Source organism: Periplaneta americana, chromosome 17, assembly GCF_040183065.1.
Source record: "Periplaneta americana isolate PAMFEO1 chromosome 17, P.americana_PAMFEO1_priV1, whole genome shotgun sequence".
NCBI classification, from domain to species: Eukaryota; Metazoa; Arthropoda; class Insecta; order Blattodea; family Blattidae; genus Periplaneta; species Periplaneta americana.
In genome coordinates this window covers 72,680,091-72,695,924 of record NC_091133.1, presented here as the reverse complement: position 1 = coordinate 72,695,924, position 15,834 = coordinate 72,680,091, and the positions used below count along the sequence as shown (strand labels likewise).

The window sequence follows — 15,834 nt, the reverse complement described above, 5'->3', positions numbered from 1 at the left end:
AAGTGCATGTATTACACCGTATGTTACGAGTATATTTATTTACACTTATCTGACCATAGTATTGAATTGTAACCGCAACGTAACACATAGAATAATGTGTTAATATTAATACTAATTAATTATATTAGTATGTTCAAATTTCACTAGCTTCCAGTAATATGCACAAAAATCTAGAATAATTTGAATTTTCTGAATTTGCACTACCGACAACTGCTGTCACTGCTGCCAACATAACAGTTAGAAAATCACTACCACTACCAGTTGTAGTATTTCTTAGTACCGAAGTTCGAAACAAAGTTGGCAAAAGAAAATTCAAGCTTCAAACTAGAAAATCATTTTAATCCACTAGCATATGTAGTAATGGGGGAAAATGGTTAGGTTTCACCCTTAGGGTATTAAATAAGCTGATCCGGACTATACTATATGGTACACAGCAAATCTCCTATGACTTAAATGTATGCTGCAAACTTCACACGTCAGCATGTTGAGACTGGACAATCATCCATACTGTTGACCAATTTCTTACCCACTCTGGTAGTCGAAATTTATGTTACTTCAAATTTGATTTTTATTCGACCAGCTGTTAGATGATCAGTTGCTAGGATGTCAAGTCTCCCACGATAATGATTTTATACACGTCGTCGAAATTCTAAGTTTAAATTTGATTTTTCTTCGGTCTCTTATTAGATGAACAAGTAGTGTCATTCCTGTGTCCAGTTGCTATGATGACAGGTCTTAACCATACACAGCGATCAGATATCTAGTGCCTGGCAGGGAATTCGAACCCACAACCACGGCTTACATACCTCGTTAAAACTACACGCCTTGACTGTTGCGCACACCACAGCTGGTCGGGTGTATCTTTGATATGCTTATAAGTCACCTGCACTTAGTGTAATACGCCTGTAATAATGCATTTATTGGCTTATTTGACTTCCGAGTGAAATTAAGAAACATTCAATCTTTGAATATATCAATATTCGATGAAGGTCCTTGGTATGCCAGACATTCGCCTCGCAATGCAATATTTCATTATAATAGAACGAGCGATAAGAAATTAAGAAATTATGTGACCCCAGTAATAACAGTTATTAGATGGATATGTGAAGGTGCGAGATGAAATCTATATTAAAGTAATTTCACACTTCATATTTTATGATATAATGCAGATCGTGGCGTTATTGTCTATCCGTATACAAGGTCGATAAATAGGCAGGGCCCTTTTATTTCCCCATCTGGTCAACAAAAGCGTTGTAGTCGTGATCGATATTATATTGAGGCTTTTGTAGACAAGTAACTTGTTCCGGAGTTGTGTTCTCAGACAAAACTCATTTGTATTCAGAGTGAAGTGTGTACCTCACATCTGTATGTAGTGTGCATGATTTGTATTATGGCACTCGAAAATCAAAGTGAGATTTATTATATCTTCACATTTTATGTAGTCGTATAACAGCTATGGAGGAAATTTATCCCATATTTACATTGACATGCCAGGCTTCTTAAATGTTAATTCTGTTAAACATTCAAGGACTGAGCTTCTCAACCCTGTCAGTTTTCAGTTGTAACGTTTTCGAGACCATTAACGTGACTGCCTCTTCATGAGGTGTGGCGCAATCTTACCGATAAGAGAGGATAATACAGTGCGTTTGTAGCTCGGCCGGACCGTTATAACATAACCTAAATAATATAATATGAATAAGTGTTAGAAATAAAAAATAAACATGAATAATTTTAAAAGGAACAGTTATTGAAAGTACAGTTTTCAAATTTGAATGTTTTAGTGGTCCGGTCGGGCTACGAACGCACTGTATTATGAACACATGTTGGTTTTGATAATTATAGGGCGCAACAAGGAACATCCCTAAACACTTCAGACCAAGTAGGCTTTTGTGCACTCCTTATGAAAGGAGTTGCATGCCGATTGAACTGTCCTACTAAGCAAGCCACACCATCCCCCATACCACATATTTCTACCCAGGCAACAAGTCCGAATACCATACCTCTCGTAGTGATCTGCCCTACCTCATAGACCCACCTAGTCGTAATGTTTATTTATTTACTTATATATATATTTATTTATTTATTTATGTCTATAACAGGGCAAAGCCCCAATTACAATAGACAGTACAGATGTTCTCATCAAGGTTGCGATCTCGAGGGACCCAGGTTCCTCTCTGCAAATCTATGTTGTCCAGCGTCCACACCACTGCCACCTACCAATCTTTCGACAAGCCGCGATGAATTTCCACTATGGCAAACAGCGGATCTGGAGCCTCACAAACACAAGTGGTGTCCTATTTTTCGAAACGGAGCTGATAATCAATGGAGAATTTTGGAGAACGTCGGTGAAATGAAGAGGTAAACACCGGAGAAAACCTCACAATCTTGACTTTGTCCATCACGCTATCGTCGGGATTCGAAGTCGGGCCCGCGGTCGTCGAAATCCTCTGCACTTCCATCTGGGCCGGAGGCGTCATTGTACACTACTCATTCCTTATCTTACGGAATGAAGATGAAGTCCATTCCTCAGCAGGTAATCGAACTCGAGTCTGTTTTATTTCTAGAGTTCCACATCAATTGTCAAATAACTTATTAAAAAGTATTGTTCAGTAATAGAGTTCATTTTGTAGACCTGTTGGAAATGAAAATTGTTGAGTATACGTGTGAGTTGTATCGTGCCACTTTCGACTTTTAAGATTTTATTGTAACATTTTCTGAGTCTTTGGAAAGCATTGGAGGAATTTCCATTTAATATCCTCATTGACAAATTTGGTCACAGGTGGGGGGGGGGAGGGGGTGGTTCGGAATCAGCAGGGTTAAAGTGATATTTTTGGTGGATAAAACTGTCGGGAGAGATTTTCTCAGAGTACATTATTTTTTCTTTCATAATTTCACAAATTATACGTTGGATCCGTTCCGACTGCAGCTATACAGTACAGTTGGCACGGTTGGCCTGTCCATTTCTTCCTGTTTAGTTGTAGTCTGTTGTGTGTTGTGGTATGTTCTACTTTCTTATTTGGTTTCTCATTGTACAAACGATAAATGTGAAAGAAATATTACAATGCTGCAAATAATAGATTTTCAGTAGCCTGTTTCGAGCATTCTGCCTGTCTGTATACTGCAGTTTCTACTAAACAATGAATGATAAGATTTTGTTCATTCTCAGTATCAAAGAGTCAGTTTACTCAGAAACGATGAACAAGGAATATAACAATGTTAGTAAAAATATATTTGATCGTATGAAGTCCAAAACACATATTGATGAGCCACTTGAAATAAAATTTGAAGATTTTCTTCATGATATTTTGTTAAGTAAAAATGAAAAGGTGAAGTTAGCATCAATCAGAACACATCCCCTTTTCCCTATCCACTGCTTCCCAATTCGCTTCAAACAGGAGTGCATAACTCCTAAAAGAAGCAACGTAAATATACTGAAGAGTTCCTCCTCAGAGTTTATTGCAGACATCCTGAATAAACTTGCATAAACGTTTTTATTCACATTATGTTAAAGTGCGTGACTTTTGCCAATTTTTTTTTTTTTATTTAAATATGGGAAAGTTTGTGTCACTTCAATGACCCTCGTTTTTTAATGTGCTGTTGGCTATTACATTATACTATGTAATAAGCAAGCTTCGAGACTTGGGACCCAATACAATAAGTTTACTGTGCATGTACTAAAGGTTGTTGACTCGGTGCAGGTAGTGAGAGGTAGAGATATGTTGAGGTAACAACGTTGCTGTTTAGAGTAGAGTACGGTAGTATGGGGAAACACACACATATGTACATTCTGAAAGTAAATATACATTACACAATGACAATATCAAAAGAATGTGAAAAGCATTTATACTCCTGTCTTTTATAAGCATTTGTGTTTAATTATACACAGTGTTAATGGTGGAAATAAACATGTAGCAATTTTAATTTCTTCATTTATCCTATTGGTCGTCTTTAGGAAGTGCAGTTACAGTACCGAATTGCAATGTACTGCAAGATACATTCTCAGTGTCTCAAACGTAAATCTTTTTCGGTTATCTGCTGAACACAGTTTGTACTGTGTACAGCTGCGCTCTACATTGCAATGACGTGATGGGAGCAAAATGAAAAAACCTAACATCATTGCAGTCTCTTAGAGACTGTCCTTTATTCTCGGGTGACTCTATATCCACTAATTTGCTGTTTATATTACACAATGTTCCATATCCGTTATTTTTACATAAAAGTGATTTCCACTTTAGTTTCACACGTTCAGTAACCCGAGTACTTGGTGTCTCGTTAATTCTCTGTGTCATTTCCTCAATTAATTTGATGGCGTTCGGCATCTCTTGCTCTGACGTTTCTAACCGTGTAATAGTTTCAGACATAGTTTGAAAATAGGTTTGTATGAAAACCAAATTATTCGCCAGAACATTCAAATCCAGAGCGTTTTTCTTTTCGCATTTGTTGGAATTAATTCTACAGTACTCCCACCCACTGTACGCTTTACCACTATACTCAGTACGCCGTTATGCTGATTTCCCACTGAACTGCTCTATTGGGTCCGAAGTTTCGAAGCCTAGTATTAAGCTTTATATTATCTTGTAAGTATAATTGTAGCGATATTTTGACTACTCGAAGCTTCGAAATACCTCTTCTGCTCCTACACTACCTACGTATTCATTAAATGTAACCATGGTGTTCTCCGTGCAGTTTAGACGACAGTAACATGAAACTGTTAATCCTTGCTCAACTTGTGAAGGGGTGTTTGATTTCTTTGTCTTCTATGAAGGTGTGATGCTATTATCATAAGCAATATTATTAGTCATGACTCATGAGTAATGTTTATTATAGTATCCTTTTATAACTGAGACAGTTTCACAAATTACCTTTCCTTTGACAAGTTCTGCCTTTCCTTTGACAAGTTCTGCCGGGATCAGACGCTCTGGAAACCGTTGAATGGAGGCAAACTTCATATCTGTAGTCGACATTGATCTCGACCTCCATAACTTGGTCATGTGATTGAATTGAATGACCACATGAAGAGAGTTTACGCATGATCAGACCAAAAATGGCATCCCAGTCCATGTTTTCAAGGCAAAATGGGAATTAGAAAGTGCGTAGACTTCATTCATAATAACGCTGTCCAAGAGTTAACGGCCTCATCCTACAGATATTTGTTAGTCATTCGTAAGAACTGTAATATCAGACAAGGCAAACCACATACAAGTACAGTTACATTTATGCTCTGATTTTTTTGTCGATGATTTACAGGACAAGAGGTCGGCGATGTACTGATACAGCACTTGGAATTGATACTGCTGTTTTCTGTTCCCATCAAACCAGATGTCCTTAAAATGCTAATTTTATTTCTGTGGAGCGTAGGTGTGTTGACGTTTTAGAGTAGGTAAGAAATGTTTATTTTATACTAAAGTAATATCTATATCAGAGACATGTAAATCCACAAGCGGCCAGTGCTGTGAATTAAGACATTTATCTCAGGGGTGTCCTCCGCAGTTGATAAGCTTTAACGCGTTTATTATTGTTATCGTTATTATCGTTATCATTATTATATCTTTGTGGGCATGTCCTGCAACATTTTAAGTTGCTAATTTTAGTTTCTTTTTAGATGTGCGATTTCTTAACTTTTTTTCATTGTCTCGATCGGTATAGGATGATCATTCCGACGAGAATATCTGAGAGTAATATAAATGTCCCCTGGCCGCGTTACGAGCGCTCCGGCACTGGGATTAGTGGATAAAGCATCAGCGCGTAGAGCTGAAAACCCGGGTTCAAATCCCGGTGCCGGAGAGAATTTTTCTCCGTTCCATTACTCTTTCATCGTATGATGTCGCAGAATATCCGCATGGAAATATCATATGTACTTCGGTACATTAAAATAATATATATATGATATGCGTAAATCACTTCGTGATTTAAGACTGCGCTTATTCCGTCGTATCCCGGCCAACTAGTCACTCATAACGAATGCACCTCAGCACATGTGTGGACTTCAGTCCTACGTTCATAGACATCTATAACGTAGTGCAGAGGGCGGCCACTAGAGGGAACCCAAGAGTTGGAACTTAAACTTAGACGATTCTGTCCGACACCGGGATGGGTATCCGGTGTGGCTTAGTGGATAAAGCATCAGCTCGTAGAGCTGAAAGCCCGGGTTCAAATCCCGGTGCCGGAGAGAATTTTTCTCCGTTCCATTACTCTTTCATCGTATAATGAAATAATAAATTCATTAATAAAATTATAATATAATCAACCAACAAATCTAATTACAATTATATTAGCCTCTTGTTTATTTTTAACATTAATTGTAGTAGTAAAAATTACAAATATTTCAAAAGAACCAGTACGACAAATAAATTAATGAATAAACCCATACGAATTAGACATCCTTTATTTAAAATTGCTTTAATTGACTTACCAACATCATCTAGCATTAGAACATGATGAAATTTTGGTTCATTATTCAGACAGTTTTGTGGGACAATACAACGGCCATTAAAACATGAACTGCGAAAGGAAATATTGCTAAAACTGTACAGAGTCGTAGCATTGGCATTGACTGGCTGGCTGGCTTTACGAGGTCTGGGCCCTACCTCGGGACGGGTCCGTACACTTAGACACGGTTTTGCCCATTGTGCGCCCTATATAGGCCTATGCGATGGTTGTCCCAAGTTCGACAAGTGGTCTGGGTGGCATTCGTGAATCCGACACTGACAGGTGTGCCATCCTGCCTCAGACCCTAATAGAGCCAGGTCCGCATACGAGTAGCGTGGTAAGTCACAGGGGCCCAGAGCCCCAGTCCCTTCTTATATGAACATTGGAAACCCGTACTATCTCCAAGACTTCATTTACTATTGCAGATGGTGAAATAAGAGGGAGGTGGAGAGTGTTGGTGAAATGATAAAGGGAAACGGGAGTACCCCGAGAAAAAACCCTATGCAACGTCTGCTTTGTCCACCACAAATTCCATCACGATCTGGCCGAGGATCGAACCGGGGTCGCCTGGATGGAAGACCAACTTTTGGTTCAGGAATAATTTCAATGTGATTGTGTGTACGTACATAGTCCGGATCGTCTTACTTTATGCCATAAGGACAAACCCTAATCATTTTTCTCTATTACTACATTAATATGCTAGTAGGTTTTAGTGATTTTTTAGTTGTCAGGTTGAACTTTCTTTTGCAAACTTTATTTTGAATTTCTGTACTGACAAATACTAAAGCTGGCAGTTATTTTCTTTTACTGTTGTGCTATCAGCATCATTTGTTTTTCAAGAAACTGCCAACGTTCATGGAACGAAAGTTACTAAGGATTGTTATTTGAAATTTGAATGCAATTGGTAATTGTTGTTTAGTCAACTGTCCGAATACGGTTTGAACCTCATAAGTGACGCCAATAAGGCATCACTCATTAGATAACTAAGCCAGTAGATATTGGGGTAGAGTGGCCAGTTCGTTTCCCCCTCCGTTGCATACATCTATGAATAGTAACATGTTTCACTAATCAAACTTAAGATGTATGCAAACAATTAAGCGTTCTATCTCTGACACATATTTTCAAGTCAGATGTAGATGTACTGCCTGATAATATTAGAAGTACAATGCTTACTGAGCATGCGCAGTATATTATAACTGAACTTAGAAAATTCAGGTGACCGAAATTTTGTTCCTGGATCTATACATATCAGCCCGAATTTCAAACAGAGGTAAATTAACAATATTAATATTGTTAATGAATACAGTAATAATAAATTATATATATTTTAAAGTGGTACTCGATTTTTGGAATTCATACTAATTATTTCTGTGGTTAAACAATTTTTAGGTTAGGTTTCAGGAGTCATAAGCGATTTAGTCAAACCAATTAATTGCATATTGCCACGCAAGTTACATTTCAAATTAGATCTAGAAATCATAAATATAAAAGCCTAATACCGGTTGTTATTATTATTATTATTATTATTATTATTATTATTATTATTATTATTATTATTATTATTTTAGTCCATAGTATTGTGATTTTTCCGATTTGGTGATATTTGGTAGTTGGCAAGAGTGAAAAGACGGCCATATTAGCTTTTTAGCAACTAATCTTAAGTAAACGTCGCTATATTCTATAGGAAAAGGTGTCTCTTTGCATGAAGGCGCATTGGAGGCTTAGAGGTAGAGCTCCATGCTTTTATAACCTCGGCACTCAGAGGAGTGAAGTGGTGTGATCGACATCACGCTCCGACCGTCTTTTACCCCCGGAAAGAACCGTTACTCAAATTGACAAGAGGCTGTGTGGATCTCGGAGCCTTTGTGGATGTTTGGCAACGAGAAAAAATCCGTCACCATTCCGGATCTTTCATAGTCAGTTGCTCCATCAACTGACCCGCCATGCATATAGGCCTACGTATAATGAACTAAAATTATTACAAGCTACGACTATTTCTCGCTTCAGAATAGCTGTAGTCCTGGAGAACATGTAGGTAACGGAATGAGCAAATATATTATCCTCTCCTTATGTTTCCTGGTGAGAACCGATACGTAGCTCCGAAACGTCGGGTGTTCGTACAGATCACCATCATAGTTTTATAAAAATGTATTACGAAACTGGATTGAAAACGCTGTATTAATTAATATTGACATGTGAATGCTCACAGCGGCCTGCAATGACATTTTCAACGAAGACTAATAGGTAGCCAGTTGACCACCTGCCGTATTCTTTGCTTCGCCGCGTGTTATCGGGTTTGACTGCCGCCGTCCGAGGAGTACAATGAGACCACAATAAATAATTCAGATCGCCGATACTAAATTCAAGTCTCCTTGGTAGATTCGACTTGAACTAAATATCAGTAGTGCACGGCCGTGGAATTCTGTATTCCGTGTAGCACCGATCAGGTTAACCTTTTATGGGGGTTACAAGCGGACCTATATTTTTATATTAATGTGTCAAGTCGTCTGGTCTGCAGGAGAATGTGAGCCTTTCCATTTACAGGCAATAGTATAGGTGACATGACATGGTAAGTGGAATTGTGAGAGTTGACGCTATTGTACGTTGTGTTGTTCAGTGAAATCAGTGGCGGCTCATAAGGATTGTGTTGATATAGGAAAGAGTATCGCCGAAGTTTTTTTATCGGTTAACGATGCTGTATCAACTAGTAGATTATTTAGCATCGATGAAATTTGTGAAAGCGAAATGGTATTTGACGAGACGAGGCTGATTCGCCATGCGATTATCTTATAGTTGGGCAAAACCTCGTATAAAACCCAACCAGGTATAATCAACCCAAATAGGAATCGAGCCTATGCCCGAGTGCAACTCCGAATCAGCAGGCGAACGTGCCTGCCGTCCAAGCTACGCCGGTGGCTCAGCCGAAGTTCATGTCTGACGAAAGAAGTAGACATTACCAATTTTTGTATTTTAATATGCAAGTTAAAATATTCTTAAACGACAGTTTCAGAGTTTTTTTAACTTCACAGATCATCTTTTCACTGTGATTTTAGCCTGATTCTATCCTCTTTGACTAAATAATTACATACGGAGGGTTCCTCTCTTGCAAATTATTAATGTTAATACTATTCTAACTACTCAACAGCAGTTTGTAATGATTTTGCACATGTAAGTAAATTTCTTCTTGGCTGAAATTATTATTAAATTCTGTACTCTAGAGTAAGTCATGAAACATGTATAAAATCATAACCTGTTACAGTAGGCCATGATCCATATAGTACAGAGAGTTGATAAATGAAAGTTGTATTGACTACTATTGAATAATAATTATTATAAGTAAGGTTATAGTTGTAATGCTAAATATGAATTTCTGTTTAGAAAAATCTAAGCATCATGACCACCAGGTGACAATAATTACAGGAATGTGTGTGTAGTCAACTGTACACAAAACCCCAAGGAGAATTCCTATCATATAAAATTCTCTACTCACTCTCTCTGCTTCAGGTCCATGTAGAAATTATATGTGATTTCGTTTTAAAAAAGCGCTGAAACATTTTATTATTTAATCACTGCGTATTTTGAAGCATTGATACTAAACATTCCGTAAAGAGAGACATAACACATTATTTTCACAACTTTTGTCTGAACAGCTGTGGTGTCATCCGCCATGTTTAACTGCTTGTTAAATTAGTTAACTGCTTGAAATCCTACATTTAAAATTAACAAACAGTTAACAATCTGTTAAGCCAAACTAGTGTTGAAGACATGAAAAAACTGTATTTAACAAACTGTTGAGGGTTTAACAGTCGTTAAATGTTCTAACAATACTTGGAGAAACCGGCCATCGGACTATGAAGTATATGAATAAAGTCAAACTTACTTTTTAGGATTATAAAGATTTCCTCTTGTATGTAATCCAGAAAACGAAATTATGCCTTCGTATTAAACTACAGTATTTTATTTGTGTATATTTTCAAAATATGATAGTCCATAAGCAGTAATATCATTCGGAGCGTGACAGAGAAATTGTTATGAAAATATAATGAGAAAACATGTATTACCTTCGTGACAATCTTTGGGACTTTTCTCCTTCACTTATACTTCTTCTTCTCGTCCTCCTCCTTCTTCTTCTTCTTCTTCTTCTTCTTATTCTTATTCTTCTTCTTCTTCTTCTTCTTCTTCAAAGACCTCGTCCCTATACCGATAGCCTATATTTCCTAGGAGGAATCGAACTCAGGCTCGGTAGATGAGTAGTCTCAGTTGCTATAATTAGAAACATAGATGAGGATTCTCAGTTAATTGTGATGATATGAAAAACTTCTGTTTAAGTGTATGAGAAAACATGTCCGATTTACATTAAGAGAACACGCCTGGTTGGCAGTCGTAAAGACTGCATGTGTTGAGGCACGGGAAAGAAATTCATCACTTGGTATTTATGACATCGTACGTTTAGCGACGACAGGGGCGTAGCAGTAACGTGTGCAGGTGGTGCATCTGAATGCGAACCCACGAACCCATGCGTGCACGATGACAGCTTGCTTCGAAGGGTACTCAAGAGCTACAAGACAAACAGACAGCTGCAAGTGCTCGGTTGGCCTTCCTGCTGTACATGTTCACATATAAGCAAATTTTTTAGTGCCTCGTTTTCTTTTGAAGCTCCATAATGTTTCTGACTGCTTAAGTGGCCATCAGCTCACCTTAGGCACAAGGTTCCCGGGTTCAAACCCGTCCGAGGGCGATAGCTTTTTCAACTGTGATACAAATCATTCGCAAGGCTTCTTTCAGAGAAGAAAGAAAGTCTCGTATTCCCTTTTCGTAGATTTACGATAGTAAGACAACCATGTCGAGCCGGCCTGGTATACACAAAGATTAAGGCGCAACTTTGAATATGCATAGAAAGCATGATTTGATTAGAATACCGATTAGGTCGTGGGTATTTGTCCGTTGCCCTAACAATAAGTGGAGGTCTGACGTTGTGTCGACTATATTTCACAGGAATCCCACCATGTGGTCACGTCGAAATGAATTCCAATTTTAAATTTACAGTATTTCCCTCTAAGGATGCGAAAAAGAAATAAATGAGTAGGCCTACACTTAGTAAAAAAGATACATGGTCGTTTTCTGGATTTCACATATAAATTTAAATCTCCTGATATGGTTCCGGTATTTTTATAAAAAATATTTTAAGTAAGATTTGAAGACAGAAGAGGAATAAGAAAAGGAGGCCCAGATTACGATGATTTGATGATGTGGAGGCCCATCCGAGGGACCTAGAAATTAAAAAAATGGGCAGCAATCTTAAAAAGAAGCCGACACTGAACATTAAGGGAATTTATAGGGGGGGGGGGAGAGATTACACAAAAACCGCATTCATTCCACTACATAATTAGAGAATGTAGTTTTTTTTTTTACAAATTTTCATGATAAACTTCTTATATTGTATTCGCTTATAATATTACGTTCTGTTTCTTTCTACAAAAATGTATTTAAAACGTTTATAAATATGAAAGAAAATTAGACCTTTATATTGGAATTCTGGCTTTGTTACTTTGTGAATAACCTTGGAGTAATTCCCATTCATATTTTTTTTTCTTTGTATGTAAAAAATCTGAAATTTAGAATTTATAAAACAGTTATATTACCGGTTGTTCTATATGGTTGTGAAACTTGGACTCTCACTTTGAGAGAGGAACAGAGATCATGGGTGTTTGAGAATAAGGTTCTTAGGAAATTATTTGGGTCTAAAAGGAATGAAGTTACAGAGAACTGAGAAAGTTACACAACGCAGAACTGCACGCATTGTATTCTTCACCTGACATAATTAGAAACATTAAATCGAGACATTTGAGATGGGCAGGCCATGTAGCACGTATGGGCGAATCTAGAAATACATATAGAGTGTTAGTTGGGAGACCGGAGGGAAAAAGACCTTTGAGGAGGCCGAGACGTAGATTGGAAGATAATATTAAAACGGATTTGAGGTAGGTGGGATATGATGATAGAGACTGAATTAATCTTGCACAGGATAGGGACCGATAGCGGGCTTAAGTGAGAGCGGCAATGAACCTGCGGGTTCCTTAAAAGCCATTCGTAAGTGTATGGAGTAGTGTAGTGTAGTGTAGTGTAGAGTAGTGTAGTACTGCAGCGTCCAATGGGTTTATTATGCCTTACTATTCATTTACTTAGTGTATCGTGACTCAGATATGTAGTGCCATCTGTCGATTCAACCATGTAGATTTAAGGGTCCGATGAAGTCCCCTAAAATGCTCTACATAATGCCGACATCCACTGCCTTGGTTAATGCTATTGTAGTGATGATAATTTTGAGATGAAGAGTAACGGTAGCATGTTGGAAGGAAATGAGAGAACCCCGAGAAAAAGCCCGATGAATCTTGGTTTTGTTCACCACAAATAAGACTCTGCTATCATCGAGATTCGAACCTGGTTCCGCACTTATCGTCAGCCAAGCTTTGCGAAGATACCAAGACTGGCAGTAGTTAGTTTATAAAGACAGAAATTACTTGGGTAAACTCTGCTAATGTTGTGAAGAACTTGAGAGAAACATTGTCCCTGAAGATAAATTTTAGAGCATTTCTCGCTCTAATCAAAGTCCATTGCTTCGTGCATGTTCGATCATAGGATTGACCATGGATTTTCACATACTAGTACTTTAATGACAATATTGCAACAGTGGTGGTGTGACAATCGAAATTCAAGTAAAACCTGGCCAATAGCCTCTGTTCTCACCGGGATCGAACATCGGTTTTCTCTATACAGAAGACGTCAGCTGACTACCTACGAACGAACAAGACTGTTGACTTCTGCTATATAGGCTCCTTATAACACCACTTAACACAGCCCACACACTTCGGTTTTATGCCTCGGTGAGTTGGATGTTATTTCCGTCACAAGATCCTGAAGAAATGTCCAAACTCAGTTCTGTGAAAGATGAAGTGTTAAAAAAGTGTGAAGAGAGCTTTGTTAGTTTTACAGAGAGGGCTGCTGTACAACATCAGCATTACGATTTATTAATTTAACCTGACTTTAGTGTCAAAGAGTAGAGTTCTAAAGGCTGATTTCAGACAAGGGAGTGTGGAAAAGCTGGTATAAATCAGTCATCAGAGCATTAAAATTTCCACTTCTTTCTTTGAGGAAAAAGCCTCACGAAGGTGAAACATACTTATCATTACGCGTCTTAAGCAATTAGCAACAGTTTAGTTCCTTTGTCATGTTGCGATTGATATTACTACTTATATTAGGTCGTCCAAGAAGTTGTTTCCTGCAACTCTGATAACCAATTCGTATTCGTGTTTGAAGTTGTAGCCACTCTCTCTTCGATTGTGCCCTCATGCGTCTACCCAATGTGATTTGATCACGGTTCTCATGTCGCTCTCTTCCTTTTGGAGCTCACAAGCAAACGTACTGATGGGGGCAAATAAAAAAGTTATTTTTTTTTCTTCCACCATGTTAATAATGTCAAAAGAAGTGCTTATACAAATTTTGGCCACTCGACCGCAATTACGAGGCCGTCGAGAAAGTGATTTTCCCTGGGGCCGTTTATAGAACAAAGTAGAATTGCATGGAAATATTTATTGAAACAGATACAGCAATTGTTGCGCTATTTGTCAACATATCCCCCACTGGAATTGAGACATCTGTCATACCATGGAATCAATTTTTGTGCCGTAGAAGTCAGCCGCCTCAGATCGTAACCAGCGTTTGACTGCGTCTGCAACTCTCTCTGTCGATCCCATGAAATGAGAAATGTCTCAGTTTCGGTGGAAAAATGTTGAAAAATAGCTGTGTCTGTTCCAATAAATTTGTCCAATGAAAATGTGTTTTTTTCTGTTAACGGCACCTGACGAACTTATTTTTTACGGCCTTTGTAATTGCGGTCGAGTGGTCAAAATTTGTATAAGCACTTCTTTTGACGTTAATAACATGGTGGAAGAAAAAAAATTAACTTTTTTATCTGCCCCCATCAGAACATTTGCTTGTCAGTCAAAGCAGTATAGAAGCTTGGATGGTGTCTCCCAAAAACCACTTGCAGACGGTTGTGGAAGCCTTCCGACAGATTATTTGTTCGGTGTTCATTAGGCCTATTTAATGTGGAATTACACTGGTTCCACAATGCCGTATCATATCGAGGAGGTGCAGGTCTTCGAGTGGGACTGATGTACATGACATCAAAGTAATCAAATATAGGAAGTACTTCATCCGAAACTTCATGACGGAATTCTTCGAAACATCGCAGCACATTTTCAACGGGCACAAATGCGAGTGCCAGCAACATGTGGATTTCCTTTTTTACAGTGCTGTCGTTGGGATCGTTGTATTGAGCCTGAAGGTTATTAGGCGATTCAGAAGTAATCGCCCGCGCATAACATTCTTTGGAAAGTAGTTTTGCACAATCCCAGTATATTTTTCCTCCAGCTGCTCTCTTGCTCTTTAAACACACGTAACTTTTCAGCAAAATCTTTCTACCTCCTCGCGCTCAAGTTATAATTGTAGCTTCATCTGTCATGTTTCTTACAACATAAATATAATAAATTTGTTTGCCAAAATGTAGTTTTTGTAATTTTTTTGTTTCCTGGCATCATGTAGTGATTGTCAGTATTTCACTGTTCGGGAATTTCTCGCATAATATATTCGGTAAACTGACTAGTAAATGAAATTCGGGAAAGTAGCATTTGGGAAAAAATAGCTTCGGGAAACCGTCCATTCGGGAATGCGGATTCGGGAAAAAGTTACTAGTCCAGCACTGAAACTATAGTATTATCAAAATATTTTGGGAATGAATAAATACGTGGTTGCTAGGCAAACATTCGCAGTAGCAGAGCGATAATTTCAGTAGTCTGTTTTGGCACATACTGGACAAATGCACATGTAACCTAATCATGTAACAGTTAATCTAAAAATTTCGGTGATTTACCAGGGCTTATTTGTTTAGATAATGGTTATCACGGGAAAAACAAAATTCAGGTGGGTAAACTAGGGTATAAATTGTTGGTCCACCACAATAACAATCGGAGAAATTTGCAATATTACTATCACCAGGATCACCACCGTCATATACATTTTCTTCATCCTCGTGATATTGTCGTTGTGACAGAGTATAAAAAGTGTTGAGTAAAATATTTCGAAGTTAAAACGCAATAGATGAAATTGATATTTATGTTTCTCATCAATTTGAGGAGAAAATTTTCTGCCGTAGAAATTTCTTACAGCATTCCAACTTTACGGCTCAAGAAATTCTCTTAATGTTTATTGAAACTTCTGAAATAACTTGATGAGGTGGAAGATTTATGATCCGTATCTAAGAAACATAAATTAAATATAACAAAGTCGTGTTGCATTTTTCAGTTGCATGGCATATTCTTTTGTGAGAGATGGTTTTGTAATTGT

The 15,834-nt window shown here is 37.9% G+C and overlaps 1 protein-coding gene and 1 non-coding gene across 9 annotated transcripts in view; both read left to right on the top strand.

The window, feature by feature from the left end:
- Positions 1-15,834, top strand: part of osp (myosin phosphatase Rho interacting protein outspread) — a 720,049-nt gene that overhangs the window by 568,241 nt on the left and 135,974 nt on the right. The window lies entirely within an intron of this gene.
- On the top strand, positions 6,098-6,169 carry TRNAY-GUA (transfer RNA tyrosine (anticodon GUA)). The gene has a single exon. It is a non-coding gene; the product is annotated as a tRNA-Tyr (tRNA).